The sequence below is a fragment of the Meleagris gallopavo genome, chromosome 12 (assembly GCF_000146605.3).
Source record: "Meleagris gallopavo isolate NT-WF06-2002-E0010 breed Aviagen turkey brand Nicholas breeding stock chromosome 12, Turkey_5.1, whole genome shotgun sequence".
NCBI classification, from domain to species: domain Eukaryota; kingdom Metazoa; phylum Chordata; class Aves; order Galliformes; family Phasianidae; genus Meleagris; species Meleagris gallopavo.
Window position 1 is genome coordinate 11,848,547 of NC_015022.2, and position 16,282 is coordinate 11,864,828.

Sequence of the window (16,282 nt, forward strand, 5' to 3'; positions counted from 1 at the left end):
CGCTGATTGGAGGAGCCGCCGAAGGAAGGCCTGGAGGAAAGGGGGCGGCGCCGGGCCCGCCGCTAATTAGCGCAAGGAGACGGCGGCGACGTGAACCGCAGAATGGTGTTTAAAGGGACCGCGGCCTGTCCCGCGCGTTGTGTCCTTGTGAGCTGCCTGGGGCCTTCCGCCTCCGCTTTGGGTTCTGTCACGACCTACGATACGTCACACGATAGAGCTTTCCGTGTGGCAATGTACTGCAGCTCATGTATTACACCTGCACTACAGCCTGACATTGCTGCACCTGCGAGGGGGGTCGTGGGGTGACGTTGAAGGGCGATGAGCGACTCGGTGGCCGCTAGCAGGCGGGGGGAGGACGGGATTCCAGAGGGATGAAACAAAGCAAATAAAAGAGGAATTTTATCTGTTGGGCCGAGACCGGGGGAGCTGTAAGGGAGGTCAGAGCAGCAGGTGAGCCGAGTCTGGGAGGAGAAATCCAGCTGCTGTGAAGCTCCAGGGAGCGGGGCAGGGCACGGAGATGGGCAAAACATTTCCATTTCTTATCAGGATGCTTAACAATGTTACAGAACGCGTGCCTGTTTTAGGGCAGAGGAATTTGAGGCTGTTCTGAGATAGGCATTGCAGGAGGACACGTGGTGTCAGCAAAAAGAAAGTCCCAGAAGAGACTTTCCGTCGGTCTGAGCTTCTCACTGCCTACAGTGTGAGCCCAGCAGGCAGACCCGTAAACCTGGCAAAGCACTGAATGGCAAGAAGACCCTTAATTATTATTGTTTTTTTAATATCTGAATTTGGATCAACACCAGAAAATGCTTTTGCAACCAGCGTGGAAATGCTAACATAGTTTTATAGCTATTTTGGTAGAGATTATTCACACTTGGCTGCCTTTGCTGATGCAATACGTCTTCCAAGTGGCAGGTTGCACGAGCAGAAGATGACCTGCATCTCATGTGGGTATCACAGCATTCCCCACAGCATTATTTGGAGTGCTTTCATGGCCTTGGCAGTAATCACAAGGAGCTGTGGGGAGCGATGATCACATTCCTCTCCGTAGTTGCCTCTTTTATATAGTTTTTTTATAAAGAAAACATAAAACCCCTTGGGTTCCTCTCAAACTACTTTATTTGTGCCAGGTTTCATCTCACTGTTTGAGATATAGTGGCTTACTAGGAGAATAGAACACGCTCTGTCTGCTTAGGGAAAGGCCAGCTGATTCTTCTGCAGTTGTGAGCAACCAACACAACAGCTGGCAGGGAATAAAAAGGGAAATGCAGACAGTGAATGAGATGGATACCTCCTGCCAGGAGATATTGACCAGCAACACATGGTGGAACAAATGTTAAGTTATGGCATCAAATGTCAAGGGGGAGCAGCAGAATGTTCAGATGTGATCTTGCTTGATTGCGAATGAAGCTCGTCGATTTTCTGATGTGCCAGAATGAGAAGGCTTACTCACAATAATGCTGGAGTAAGTGATTTCTTGAAATGTTCAGAATTGGTATGTTTGCTGTGGTCAGAAGCCACAACTCAAAAGAGGCAAACAAGTGGAAAAATAGGGAACATAGAGCCACGTGTCATCTGCAGAAGGGCCTGTAGTCAAACTGTCTCTGAGAGAGAAAAGTAATGAAAAAGGTGGCTGAGATAATTGGGTAATGGGATGCAGGTTAAAAAGTGAATGTGCATCTTGAGCAACTGTGAGTAGAAGATATATTAATGAAATAGAATTCAATTCTCTCATTTGAAGACCTCAAGACTGATAGGCCAAAAAAATAAGCAGTGTTTGGAAAGAGGGAAGTGTCTGATCGGAGAAATGAGTAAAGCAGAGAAGGACCTCCTGGACTTGGAAGGGATCAGAAATCAGCTAAAGAGGATGGAAGGTTAAACGTGGCCAGTAAATGAAAACAAAAGACCATTTTCTACAGAGCACAGAAAAGAAGTTAAAGGCTATTTATCCACCTCAGGTTGATAGCAATAGCTTTTGAAGAATACACAAGTGTTAGCAGGACATAGGGTCACTAAAAGCACATGTTGCTTGATAGGCAGTACATGGAGATGAACATCCCAACAACCTCATTCTACCAGACGTGATTTTGCTGTGAAAGAATAGTCAAAAAGAAGCTCCAAGCTCCACACTTTCAAGTGGGACTTCCTACTGCAAGCTGAAACACTAAAGAGGGGCATGAAAGGTTTCTCAGGTCTGCTGGTGATTTGATGATGTATGGGAAGATGGAACAACCCATGAACATTACTACCTCACTTACAGTGTCACAGGCCTGCATTATTTAGATATTTGTTGCATTTTAAGGTTCCTGTCACCTTGATACTTAGGAATACAGAAATAAATTGTGCCAAAGGGCCATCTGCCTCTCTAGAAAATGTATGCAAAAAATTCTGAAATAAGTTTCTTCTAATTTTTACTCCCTTCTTTCCGTTATATTTGATCTATCCACCAGCATATAGGACCTTTTCATTTGGTTCCTGGTATGTACCCTTCTGCTATAGCAGCTTGTTATTTCTTCTTTTGCTAAAGCTTTGGAAATTACTTGAGGAATCTTAGTAATGTATTCATTTTGAGACAGATGCATCTTCAGAGACAGTAAACAGAAAGTCTCTTCTTCAGTTCAGTGGGCTTTGGATCAGGTGTTCGATGTTAACATCATTTCAGTTCTTATAACCTAGTTGTTTGGGGCCCAGCACACAGCCCCTGAGACTGCCGAGAATTTCACTGTGGCATTAATGAGAGAGGAATCAGCCTCTGCTTCCTAAGAGACAGCCTATATAAATCCAAAATAAATAACGCCAAAACTTTCTTGAACAGCTGAGGCTCAAATGAGATTTGATTTCATTCTGAATCTCGATGAATATCTCTCTGCGGTCACCCTGACCTCTGTTCCACTCCATACACTAATGGGATGAGTTGGAGTTTGTTATCCAAACCTGCTGGAAATTTGGTCCAATGGTTCTTTGGCAGTGCTCTTTAATCAGCAGCAATGCCAGCTCTCTCTTTGAATGCACACATTCAGAGATCCGTAGAAATAGAGTCCAAATCCTGCTTGTATTTGCAAGCCCAGAATGCTATTGACTTCAAGGGGGTTGCAGGAGCTTAGCCAAGAGCCAAAATTGGCCCAAGATTTTCAGATTCCCTCATGCTTCTGTTTATATGATGTTATCATCAAGAACTAACAGCAAACTTTATGCTGCATTTTACTTTTATATTACATAAAGGGTATTTACTGTGCTGATGTTATATAGTTGGCAAGAAAGATGCACATATAGAAATTAAAAAAAAATAAAATCAACGCTGATTACCATTAGGATTTCCATCTTTCAGTGTGCATTTTCCAAAACAACCCAGAGATTATTTCTCACCAGGAAAAAGCAGAAATGAAAATCCCATTCCTTGGCATTTCTCTATGACATTCTGGAGTCTTACTCATCCAACCCGTGATCAAATGGTCAGAAGAAAATCAGTTTAATAATTAAAAAAAAAAAGTTAAATGCTTTGCTTTCATTCTCTGTGCACTGGTTTCTTGATCAGATTCCCTCCCTGAAAAATCTTCATGTTTTTGTGCCTCTCAAGGGGCGGGAGCAGAAAACATGCTGTGGGAAAAGCTGAATGGTCACAAAGAACTACAGAGGAAAACAAAGGTAAAGACTGAGCATGAATGGATCAAACCTGTAAAAGCAAGTAGGTGGGACGCCCAGCAAAGCCCATCCGACTGCCAGGCAGCCAGGGTAGCACATCTGCCATCACGGCACTGCCTCAGAGCCAGCTGCCTGCTGGCACTTGGAGCTGTGGAGGAGACCTTGCAGCAAAGTGGATGCCGAGTGCCTTACTTGAACGGGGCACAGCATAGGATGGAGATGCTGCACAGAGCCCTGTCTGCTCAGCATTTTCCAAAATGAGGCAGATTGTTTTGCCACACCATTACAAATCTGGGAGCCTCCTTCTAGATAGTCTTGTTTGGAAATCCGGGCTGGGGCCTTTTAAAGACTTAGCAACTCCCTAGTTAAGCTTTTAATATCCACGTTAAATAGATCACTGAGTGCGTCCTGGTATTCAAGAGAACAGTGGGCCATTCTTGGCTGACGAGTAACTTCTACACAAAGAAATTATTTGGTACCTCCTGCATTTGCTTTGTCTGTGCATAATGCAGTCTTTGAGGGAGGGACTTGTCCTTAGCACTGCAAACACCAGCTTCCTCTGTGCTCCTCAGTCCTCCCTTCATCAGCAGCAGCCTCTCAACCCAAGGGCCTCTGCGTAGGCTTGACTTTCACCCCACTGTTCTACAGCATTTTATTCTTAATCACTATTTAAACTTCAAATCTGGAGCCCTAAGTTCTGCAATACTAAATTATCCATATTCCACAATTGCTAAACCCTTGCCCAAACAGGTGACCAGACAGGATGCCCCATGGGCTAGCGATTGCTCCAGCAGCCCAGCACTAAGCTGTGAGTTTAAAGAGCTGTTCTAACAGGGCAGCAGCCTTCCTTCAGCCACCAAGAATAAAAAGCCTCCATGCACACAAGAAAGCTGCCTGCCTGGCTCAGTTCTGGTCCTCACAATTCAAGGGGAGCAAAGCTGCTGATCCCTTCAAAGCATTTAAAGTCGGCAGAAATGAGTGCATCCCTGGGGCTGCAACTGGCCAATTTTTGCTTTTGCAATTTTTGTTTGCCTTTGCTACACGTAGCAGAGCTCTTAGCTAATCGTGTGTCACTGGATTTCTGGATTTAGAGACAAAGAAGTGGCTGGCCTGCTCTGTGCAAATAGCTTTGGTGCTTGGCCACAGCAGGGCATCTGGAAAGCAAACAGCACATTTGACATGGCTGTCAAGGATCTAGATACAAATGGTACAAATGACAAAGATGTCTGTCCATCCATCTACCTGCCTGTTCAGGAATGCCAAGAGCACCAACCTACGGCAGGTCTGACACTCTTGTTTGTTCCGTTCCCGTCCATTTGACCTTGCTGTATCAGACAAGCTATTTGTCAGAGCCAGAGAAATCTGCCGCAACAACAGAGGGAATATCTGGTGTCAGTATTTCCATCAAGAAGCTGGAGAATATCTCATTAGAGAAACTAAATCGGTGCTTTGATTGCTCGGAAGGAAGCCATTTGTTTTGCAAAAATCTCCGAGCTGTTATTCACTTCTTGTAAAATTATAATGCCTCAAGTCTTATTCTAAAGCAGCCTTGGATAGCTGGAATGGCTTGAAATTTGCAACCAATAAAAAATTTTACAGCAAAGCAGAGCTGATCAGTGCTTCCTAAGTGCAATAATTAATCTTTTCTGTCAAAACATCATCAGATTTTGCTGGATTTAAGAACAACAAAATGTTTCATTGGAGAAAGTAATAAAACAGGACATTTCCATGGCTTCACAGATATTTCAAATGCATTTAACATTTGTATCTTTTCCTGAGAAAATTTGGAACTGAAACCCTTAATACACCTAGAACAAGCAGTTCGTCCTGGAACAGCCAGGTATTTTGTCACAATCGGCTTGGAGCTGCCTCAGACTTTGGCAGAGGACACCAAACGTGAAGGGGATGGCTGCTGTGCTAGCGTCCTACCTGAGGAAAGAAGCCTGTGGAGTTGGCATATTGCAGCTGCAGCCCATGTGAGGACACAACTATAGAGTCAGGGAACACTAGAGATCTTTCCACCTCATTCCTATCCTATCCCTGCTACATTTTGTAAAACTAGATCTGGTTCACTCATGTAATGTTTAATTTACTTTGATCTGAAGAAATTCTGGTGCCCAGTTCCCTTTATTACCTTTTAACATCTTGTGCATTGTACAGAACAAATTAAAAACACAGACCAGCAACTTACCAGAGTTACACAGAAAGTGCCCGGATGCTCTTCCAGAGCAGAACGTTGGGGATTTGGATCGTGGATGAGTCAGAAGGTGAAGAGAGGCTTTGTCTTAACATCACGCTCCCAAGAACACTCACGCTACCTACAGACAGCTCAGCTAATGCTTCTTAACGTGCAGCAGTCAATGGGATGCTTCAGCCATCTGTGATTCCTGCTTTCTTTCCCACAATTCGTTCTCTGTCCATCTTTCTCTGTCTCTGCTGCTCGCTTCCCCCTCTCCTGCTGCCCTGCAAAGTGTTTACTGCTGGGTAGTGGGATTATGACTTACCAATAATCCAGAAGATTATGACATCAGAGCACTCCATCACATCCTTTCAGCCTTTTATGCTTTTTCCCTCATAAAGAGGGAAATCAGACCATTGGAAGCACACACTCTCACAGCCTCTCCTGTGGCATCACTGCTGCCCTGATTACATTTTTCCCTTTGCCTCCTATGGAAATGTTGGTCAAAATACACATCACACTGTGTGCACACACTGACATCACTGTGTGTGTCAGTACGAGTTTTGTACACGCTGAATTTTGTGACACAGAGCTTCTTGTGCTGATCATTCATAGACATAACAACTTTTCTGTTTGCTCATAAGCATTTCATAGCTTTCTCTTTTAAAAAATGGTGGATGGGGATTTTATCCCCTTTTTTTTAAACCATCTCTAAAGTTTGTGATATATTTGTGTCATTGTTCCTCCTCGGTCCTTCAGTCTTCATAATGACTTCATGCTGTGGTCTTATTTTTGCAGTAATGGCCAATTGACAATATTCTGACATTTTTTACAGGCTTGCAAAATTTTCCTTCCTTTGGGAAACTGCTAATTATCAGAGTTACCACAATGAACTAATTCTGCAGAAAGAGGGCAAGGCACCACAGTACAGATCTCAGTCATGAGGAAGTTGGAATGTGCAAGTAATTCATATTTTTCCACAACTATTGCTTTATGAAACCTACCTTACACTGTGCTTTTCTCTCTTATGTAGTGCTCTGAGGAACCTGCTTGGCAATATTCACCTTACCTGTTTTCTTGTCCTTACTATACAAAATAATATTTATACACACCACATCGAGTTCACCAGCACTTGCTATGGATTATGGTTAACATACTGCAGTTAATTTGCTGGCATACCTAATTATACTACTGAATACATCAAGCACTAAGTTATATCTACCTGACAGCCATTGATGTGGCTGTTGAACAACACAGAAGCACCCAAGCTACCTTTAAATGAAGCTCAGGCACTGCTACCAGCTTAGCCACGCCGAGCCACGTGGACTGTAAAACTAGTCAGAATAACCCCATAAATATCTGAGTCCCCAGCCTGTGCCAAGTTACTATTATTGGTAAGCCAAGTTCATTCTGGTTATGAAACCAGAATACTACCAGTAAGCAGCTAGAAGGAAGGGATGGTCACCCAGCTCAGAATCAAGATGGGCCCATTTACAGTGCTGGCAGAGATTTGCTGGGGTCTGAGATGCTGGGCTACGTACTGCAGTATGAGACACTCAACCTTTTGTGCTACTTTTATGCTGGTGTCAATAATGTCCAGCAAAAAATACTGGGGGAAGCAGTGATCATTGGAAGCACTACTATGAAATGTGCTGGAGCCCTTGCTCTTGGAAGGGAGGAACTGGGAGAATTACCAGCCATAAAACAGAAAGCTATCTGATAACAAAACATCCCAGTGTAGTTTAGAATCAATATTAAGTCACAGGTAAATTAGAGAAAGCAAAGCAACAGGCAAAACAGAGAAAGTCATAAACCTCAAAGACCTGTGTATTGGTCCATATCTAACAACAAAAATTACCTACAGCATATGATTAATAGATGCCACAAGACAAAAGAGGCATAACCTCACTACAGAACATAGTGAGTGTTTTCTAGCACACTTGGGGCAGGTTTAATACAAGGGCAAGTATTTACACTCTTAATATTCTGTGGGAAAATTGATTGTTTGCATTGGCACCACATGTAAGAAGTATTTCAGTGGGGTCAGGATTGATTCTGCTCCTGAGAAATCCTGCTAACATCTGGGGAAATATTTGAGTAAAATTTCTAAGGGGTCAGATCCTGTGAGATACTTGACAACAAGGAGTAACTGCACGTGAGCTTTACTCACTTAGCAAAGCAGAGCAGTTATCAGACACACATGGGTTGTGGAAGGATGGGGTTTTGACATGCAGGGTCTAATACAGAGCTACAGAGATGGACAAAGACAGGGAGCACTAGCTGGGCACATTATTCCTTACTGTATCACACATGTTAAATAAAATAAGGCCCAGAGGAAAGCACTGGAGAGTGGTGGAATTTTGGAGGACATCAATGCTTTGCTGGCTAAATCAAGTGATGCCTTTTTATGGATGGTTTTTTAATGCATTAAAATGATTTCCTCCTGCTGGCAGGGTGATGACTAAGGACAGATCTGAACAAATAACACTGACCACTTCTGTGCACGGACACGAACCTTCCAGCTGCAGTTGATCCCTTCCCCGGCTGCTACTTTTATGGCCTTGCGTACACCAGAGAATCAACACTTCAGCTTTGCAGCACTCTTTGTCATGTCAGGGTAATTAAAAGGATGCCACTGCACCTGGAAGTACTATAAAAATGTCCTTATAAAAGCCTCAACAGTATTTAATATTTTATTCATTGCAATGTTGTTGTGTTTTGCCTGCAGTAAAACAGCCTCAAGGAAGCAAGGCACTACAGCTAAAGGCAAGCAAACATTTCCCCATCAACATGTTACTTGAGCTCAAAGGTTTTTTTGTCTTCCTGTTTTGAATCCTTGTATCTAACAACCTTCCTGCTTTCAAGAAAGAAAGAGAATTACTTCGCTAGAAGCAAGAAACCAGAGCAGGCAGAGTTTAAGCTTCCATTCTTTTTAAATGCGTGGAAAGGCCTCAAAACTTTACTTCCCAGGGAAATATATTTCATCTTTTGGTCTTACAATGCCTGAACTGCCCAGCATATAACGTTCTCTTCTGTTAGTGACTCAAGACCTAAAAGGAAAAATAAAGTTTAATATATACAAAATACATGGATTTCTTTGTTACAGAAGGTATTGCAAGCCAAACTGCACAAGCATAGACATAACTATTAAGGGAAAATTATGAAGTTGCCAACACATGTTCAAAGCCACACAATTGGTTTCCAAAATATAGGTTCAATATGTTCTTATTTGTCTACACTTTTTGATATGCTGGGAAATCATCCGTTATCAGCCTTATTTTATAAACATGGAGACTGGAAACTTTGTCTGGTTGAAATTCTTGAGTGATAACAACTCCAGAACACAGATGCCAGAAAATCACCACCACGCCGTACGTCCTGCAGTAGAACTGCACACTTTGGCACCATTCACAAATGAAGTTATGTTTCCATACATGAAGTTCCCCATAAGTACACTGTTTTTCCATCCACCAACGTTGCATCAGAGAAAGAGGACTCTTTGCCTAAGATTTACAGGCATCATGCAGCATAGAGGGAAGTAAAAGCAGGCCGGGACATCAAGAAGTCCCCACTATGTTCTGCATATGCTCGGCTCATACATACACACACACACACACACACACACACACACACACACACGATGTCTGACTCATCCTAAATGTACATCCTGGATGTAAGTAGAGGAGTCCCAGGTGGAGACTGTGCCAAGAGTGCTATAAGCAACATGACTAACATCCATCACATGTAGTTTGTTTTCCCATTTTTTTTTTTTTTCCTCCAGGGGAAGGACTGCACGTCTTGGCAGATACCATTTCATTTCTGGATATGAAGAGCTCAAAACTCTAGGGACTGCATCCAGCACAGGAAGCTCAGAGTGGTGATGTTTGAGACAGCATTAAGTTCCCAAGGGAATGAATTACTACTCTTGGAGACTTGGATGGAGTCTTTCACCCACCTGGCTGAGCTGCACACTCATTTTGCAGCATCTTGTTTGTCCAAGAGCATGGCTGCCAGCCCGTTAATTAGTCTGAATGGTGAGGTATGCCAAGCTCAACCTTTCTAGCATCTTGCTATAAGGCTCAGATTTCATCAAGGGAAGAAAAATTAGAGAAAGCTTGGAAGAAGAACATTAAGAACCTGGTCTAGTGGGAGGTGTCCCTGCCTACAGCAGGGGGGTTGGAAATAGATGATCTTAAAGATCCCTTCCAACCCAAACCATTCTGTGATTCTTAAATGCAATCAACCTAATCACACCAAGCCAAGTGAAGGCAAAAAGAAACATGCCAAGCCAAAGCCAAACCCATGGTACATTCAGCCACATGCTGAAGGCACAGACTCAGGGAACAACCAGCGCTATTGTGACTTTTGTCCAACACCAACCCACTGACACATTCTAAAAAACAAAGTCTTAGCAAAAGCTATCTATGTTTTCTTAAAGTAGTCCTATATATTCAAACATGGAGTTATTTTGTTGTGAAAAATCAAACCCCACATTTTGGATGAAAAAGGTAAATCATTCACTTGGTTTCACTGAGTGCCTTCAGCAACAGAATCAGTGTTGATCATTCTGGTCATTTTACTGTAAGTGTTTCAGTAAAAAATTAAAAAAAAGTAAGAAAGAAGAAAAAAGGCATTGCGTGTAGCTCGTGAAAAATAGGTGCTTTGAGTTTCTAGCCTTCGTGGGCATGCCTTAACTGCCTTAACTTTAGAAAGCCCAAAGGCAAATAGAAAACATGCGTTTTATTGTTTTTGATCATCCTTGTGATTTTAAGTCATGCATGACTTTTCTAGGCGGCCTGACTCACAGCATTCTAATATGCTCATATTGGGTTGCAGCATCCCACAAAACAACTGGAAGAGCTGTAGGGGGATGCCTACCCAGGTGAGAGGCTCAGGGCAGCCCAGTAGACAACAAACATTTGGCATTTGCCAGCATTTGCAGTTTCATACCCACACCAGGCAGTTGGAGCCCGGCACTCCTGGTGTTTATGGGAGCAGAGAAAATAAACAAAGAGCAAGGAGAGGCAAGGAATTCCTGCCTAATGCAAAGATAGGTGAAAGTTTATCCTGAGAAAAACAGACTGAATCTCTAAGCGCTATCAATGTGTTAATGAAAGGTTGGGACAACAGAGTTTATATTGCAGAGCTGGTAACGAGGGATTCTTGGTTTTGTCCTGATTTTGCCAGTGACTCACAGAGCAGCGTTGAGCTTCTTCACTTCTCACTTCAGAGTGGGTTTGACTTAACTATAGATCCAGATGCTGTCACATTTACTCATGTTGAACAACACTTTCTTCCCTGGTGACACTATTTACGAAGTAAGAAACCACAAAGAATGTGAATGAGAATTGCTGCAGAAACAAGGAGATATGATACATCTTCAGCATAAAGATGCTCTGAGGCTTCTCTAATTAGGTTTTTGCCTAATGCATTACTTAATTAGCTGAGCCACACGTTACTACTGGGAGAAAATGAATAGAAACAGGTTTGGAGCTCAGATTTGTTCAGTTTGAGAACCCGCTGACTCCTCATCCATCATAGCTGGGGTGAGATGACTGAGAACCACGGAGCACCTCTTCCATACCTGAAGCAGGCAGTAGATAAGGTGAGAAATTCACAATATCTTTCTGGAGATGGTCCTGAAAGTCCTCATCCTCAAATCCAAGAAACTGCAAGCAAATGGTTGCAGATCAGTTGACAGACCCTAGATTTAGAAAGTAAGTTTCATAGAAACTAAGATTTGTTATAATTGTTGGATTGTGCTGTGTTGTTCAAATACAAGAGAACTGCTGATAACTCCTCAGGTTTCAAATAAACCATATGCAGAATGAATCCAGGCAATGTTTCATTAGTGCTCTTATGAAGGCCCTTATGTTTTCATTTCTGATTGGTAACTATTTACATTGTTTTCCTTTTCTCAGTGATCTCAAAGAAAACATTGCCTTGCTAGATTTCCCAATTCCTAAATTACCTGATTTACACTTACTGTCATTCCTTCAGTGAAAAAAAAAAAAAAAAAAAAATCAGGCTGGGCAGCTAGACATCACTGTGTATTAAATGCTTCAGAACTTAAAGCTGCAATAAAACCCTCAACTTTATGCTCACTAGCTCAACAACTTCACACCCCCCTTTTATTACATATCCATAACTTACAGCAACATTAAAACACATCATTGTTTCTCTTGATAATTTTACCATCCTGCTATTTTATGAGCCTACGAGGACATGCACCAGGTGCCATATCTTGAGAAAGGAACTGGGTTACTGCCAAATAAAACACTCAGACCATTACTATAGCTAATATGCCAGGAGCGTTCACAATGGGTTTTCAAATAATCCTCTATGTTTATATTACATCATTTATCCTAAAGAGAACCATGGTGCTGTGGAGGCTCTTTGGTAAAAGGTAGCGGCTGCTAAGCTGGAGGAAAGGTGGTAATCCTGCAGTGTTACATGAGCGTAGAAGGTAATGAAGCAAAGAACAATATTGCAAGTTAATTGCTTGAGTTGGAATTTGATGAAGGCATGATACGCTGCTCCTTGTAGAAGTATGTCCCACAGTGTTTGTGGGCCAAGTTTCATCACTTGAGAGCGATGGCTGTTCCACCAGCATCAGGTTCCCCGCCATTGCTCCATTCCCAACTGAACTCAAGGACAGGATTGTGACTTGGGGAGTGAAAACTTCACTTCTAACATCACAATTTTCTGTAGAAAGTTCCCTAAGCGTCTAGTGTCTTGTGAAGCCCAGCTCTCTTTGACTTAGGAGAACTTCAGCATAACAGCTTTACTCACTGCAGTCCACACACACGATAACGTGTGGGAAGGTGCATGGCAGGCAGCCTTCAGCCAGAGAGGCGTAGGCACTTTGTGATGTCTGAGTTGTTGTGCATTAAGTAGTCTGCTATATCTGCATTACGAATCCTTCCTAAATGTGGTTGGAGGATCTATAGCTATTTACTGGACTTAGAGATGCATCATCAGTGCATTCCCTCAGTCTGCTCTACCTTCTGCTTCAGAAATGGCTGTGACACATTATTGAAAGATGGGAAGATCAGAAATTCCTCTATTCCTCATTTTCTGCATTCACTATATTTCTATATTTAGTTATGAGCAGAAAGTTCTTGATAGACTGACCACATCATGCCACCTATATAACCCAGCCCTGTATGAGTGGAACAGCTGTACAAGGGAAGATCACTGACCAGACCATCCTTGATACTCAAGTATCCATCACAGAGAGAATTCACATCACAGGACATCTCTATTTTCATGCCAGTCTCCTCCCCTTGCTCACAGCCCTGGGAACAAGGCATCCACATTACTGAATCTTCTCTCTGGTTCCCATTGCGTCAAATGCTATCTCAGATGGTGCTTGTTATCCGTGCTTAACCAAAATCATTAGGCAAGTTCATTTAGCAGGGTGTACAGGGATTTTAGCAGTGGGATTTCCATTAATATGGCCAGACATGCACAGCTAAACCTCTGCACTAAGATCTCCCTGCACAGTATTGCCTTAATAATCTTCTCAGTAGTTTGTTTTGTCTATACAGAGATGCTGTAGACAAAGTGAAGGTAAAGCTTTACAGATTTTAATCAGTCAAGAGTCAATACTCCCTTTCTTCAGGTTCCTCTAACCAGAAGAAACCTCGTGATGCTGTCTGACAGAAAGTGAATGTGCCAAATTAAAAGCAACATAATAACTGGAACTGATTGGTATTGATCAGCCCTTTGTAAGCTGATAACCCAACTGCTCTCCTCAAAATAAATTTGAACGAATTCCTTAAGAGGCAGCAGTGACTGCTGCAATAATTCCCCCACAATAACAAGTCAGCCTGCACTGACTCAGCATCCTTCCTAGTTTAAATACATCAGAAGGCACCAAAATCCCAAACTTCATTAAAGGGTGGGGACTGGAGAGACCTCAGCATTAGTCTTTGTAAACTATTACAGACACCTTGGCACCACATCCTAACACACACACAGTGCAGGAACACAGACAGACAACACCACTGCAGGTGCTAAGCTTTAACAGTTCTTGTTTATCATTTTGGTTGTTTAACAACTGAACCTGCTGCAAAACACACCCTGGCATCAGCAGCAGAGGACAAGCTTTCAATGAGTACTAAACAGGCATTTCAAGGTGTGAAGATGGATTACAACATTCCTGCCTCTAATCCCACTGCACCACCATACCACCAGCTCCAAAAAAAAAATCACATGCAAGTATCACCTATACTCAGGATATCAAAAAGAGTTTAAACTGATGTTGTCCACCTTGATCTATCAAGCTGGAGCAGTTCAGATTCTGCTTCACAAGAACTTGAGCTGTCTCCATAGTAGGGACAGGATGGAAGAAGAGAGAGGAGGGAGAGAATAAGAACCACAGCAGTTCTTACAAGGCATCAACAGGCATGAATCAGAGCCCCCATTCTGCATTGTTAGAGCTCTGCGAAACCATTAAAAGGAATGAAATTGTAAAGCTGTGGGGGATTCATCTAGCTAGCAGAGCTGTCTTAGCTAGAAATTATGAGCTATACATAAGGAGGCACTAATTGAAATTCTGTGGTTTGTATTAGCAAATAGGGCAGACTAGACAGTCTGTTTCAAGTATACACTTTTAAAAATAAATACTTATCAGAAGGAATCTATCTGGACTTTATTCACACCCAGTTGCAACATGGTTGATGTAAATGCAAAGTAGAAGCAAAACACAGCCAACCCATAACTGCAGCACTACTTCAGAGAGATGACAACACATGGTGTAGGGCAGCAGAGTGGGAGTACACCCCTTTTTATGGCTGGTGGCTAATAAATAAATCTTGTATTTTTTGCTTGTAAACTGAGTGCATTTAGTCTGACCTCACTGAGAGCCAATAATCCTGCAGCTTGGAAGTGACATTTTTACTGAGTCACTTGTCACAGCAGAACACCACTTGCAGTGTATTATTGGGGTTGTAAACATTTGCCTCAGCACTCCTATCTTGTTAGCGTTACCAAAAGTCAGGGAAAGGGGTCTGCTGAACCTAAGCCCTATTTCAGACTTTGTTGTCCTGCTATTTCCTCAGAAGACAGTGGAAGTGTTCACAGCTTTTTAGGATGGAGAGTGCACCTTTAGAGGTCCTGCCTCCCTCCTCTCAGGAGGGCATACTGACAGTAAAACGTGTACAAGAGGCTGCAAGGCCAGGCCTTCAATCTTCAGAAGAGAAGAAAAACATTTGAGAGGATGTTTTAGGATGAAAACATCAGTTTCTCAACGAGATATAATAGCATGAGACCCCCAATCTACCTAGATCTCCTACTGATTTCACCAGAGGCCACAGTTAATGCAGACAGCCTTGCTTGGCAAGGCAATACAATAAAACCCAGTATTTTCTTTGTTGAGCATCCAGCTGGATGCCAGTAACAGAAAACTGGGCTACATCATGCAAGCATGTTGTGCTTTTACCATCTAAGAGAGATTAGCTTCTATTAGATTACAAGTTAATTAACTATAAATGTGGTTTATTGCTATTGCAATTACTTCCTATTTTCCATTTGCAAAACATTACATACTGACAGAACTATTTCACCCTTTTATGAAATCTACCATTTTAAACTACTTCGGAGAAGCACGCAAGTTAATTTAGTATACTAAGCACTGTAAAGAATCTTCCCATGACTGAATAGGAACCCACTCAAACTGACTCTCTGGAAGAAGTGATTAGCAAATAACAGAGGACAGACTGAAAAATAAGTTGTTCTATACCAATTTCCAGAGTTATGTAAGAGTAGCTTCTATACAACAGTTAAAAAGGAAGAGTGTTTTCAGGAGCAAGGACCTCATATCAAAAATAAACACATAGGAAAATGAATTGACTCAGACATCAGTAGCAGTTTAACAGAATAATCTTACAGCCAGCAAAGCTTACTGTGAAAGAGAAGTAACTGGAAGAGATAGACTGGATCAAACCATCCTCCAGATTGCATAACCAGCACTCAGACTTTGGTAACTTCTCCAAAACATGTTTGGAGAATTACAAGTTCTGCAGCTCTGGCACCTTTAGGGAAGATTCATCAGCTATCTGCAGTGCCACAAAGGAGAAAAATGGGATCCAATAAACAAACAGCTATATAGATACCCAACCCAACATCTCATCTCATAGCATACAACATTAGGCTATGTTATTAAAAATAGCATGAGCTTAGTTAGCAGAGATCAGGATCTCAGTGAGAGACAACTAAACAGCATCACTGACTGCAGACAAGGAATAGAAAAAAAGAATTAGTGCCCTGATTCACACACAGCTAGCAAAGAGCTAGAATGATACACCTCTGAGTCAGCTCTTACCTGCTACAGCTCTGCTGGATACATGCCTACAAACTCACTGCCAACAAACCTCAACCCACCTTCCTGGAAAGGCTACTAAATACAAGCAAAAGGCAGCCACCTGACTGCAATTCTCTAATTTCCTCTATGTTAGA

The 16,282-nt window shown here is 42.3% G+C and overlaps 1 protein-coding gene and 2 long non-coding RNA genes across 3 annotated transcripts in view; 1 reads left to right on the forward strand and 2 right to left on the reverse strand.

The window, feature by feature from the left end:
* The window catches only part of LOC109369638, a 7,780-nt gene extending 1,961 nt beyond the window's left edge, over nucleotides 1-5,819 (forward strand). The window contains exon 3 of the long non-coding RNA XR_004161060.1: nucleotides 3,578-5,819. This is a non-coding gene — a long non-coding RNA (uncharacterized LOC109369638). The remainder of the gene's footprint in view (nucleotides 1-3,577) is intronic.
* ZFAND6 (zinc finger AN1-type containing 6) overlaps nucleotides 1-5,914 on the reverse strand; it is a 42,960-nt gene extending 37,046 nt beyond the window's left edge. Inside the window, exon 1 of the mRNA XM_010717468.3 lies at nucleotides 5,834-5,914. The gene's annotated coding sequence lies outside the window, so the exon portion shown is untranslated. The remainder of the gene's footprint in view (nucleotides 1-5,833) is intronic.
* Nucleotides 5,915-8,881: 2,967 nt separating this feature from the next.
* LOC109369637 lies at nucleotides 8,882-16,282 on the reverse strand. The gene is made up of 3 exons (XR_002118950.2): nucleotides 16,149-16,282; nucleotides 11,406-11,490; nucleotides 8,882-11,128 (listed from the first exon to the last, which is right to left on the reverse strand). It is a non-coding gene; the product is annotated as an uncharacterized LOC109369637 (long non-coding RNA).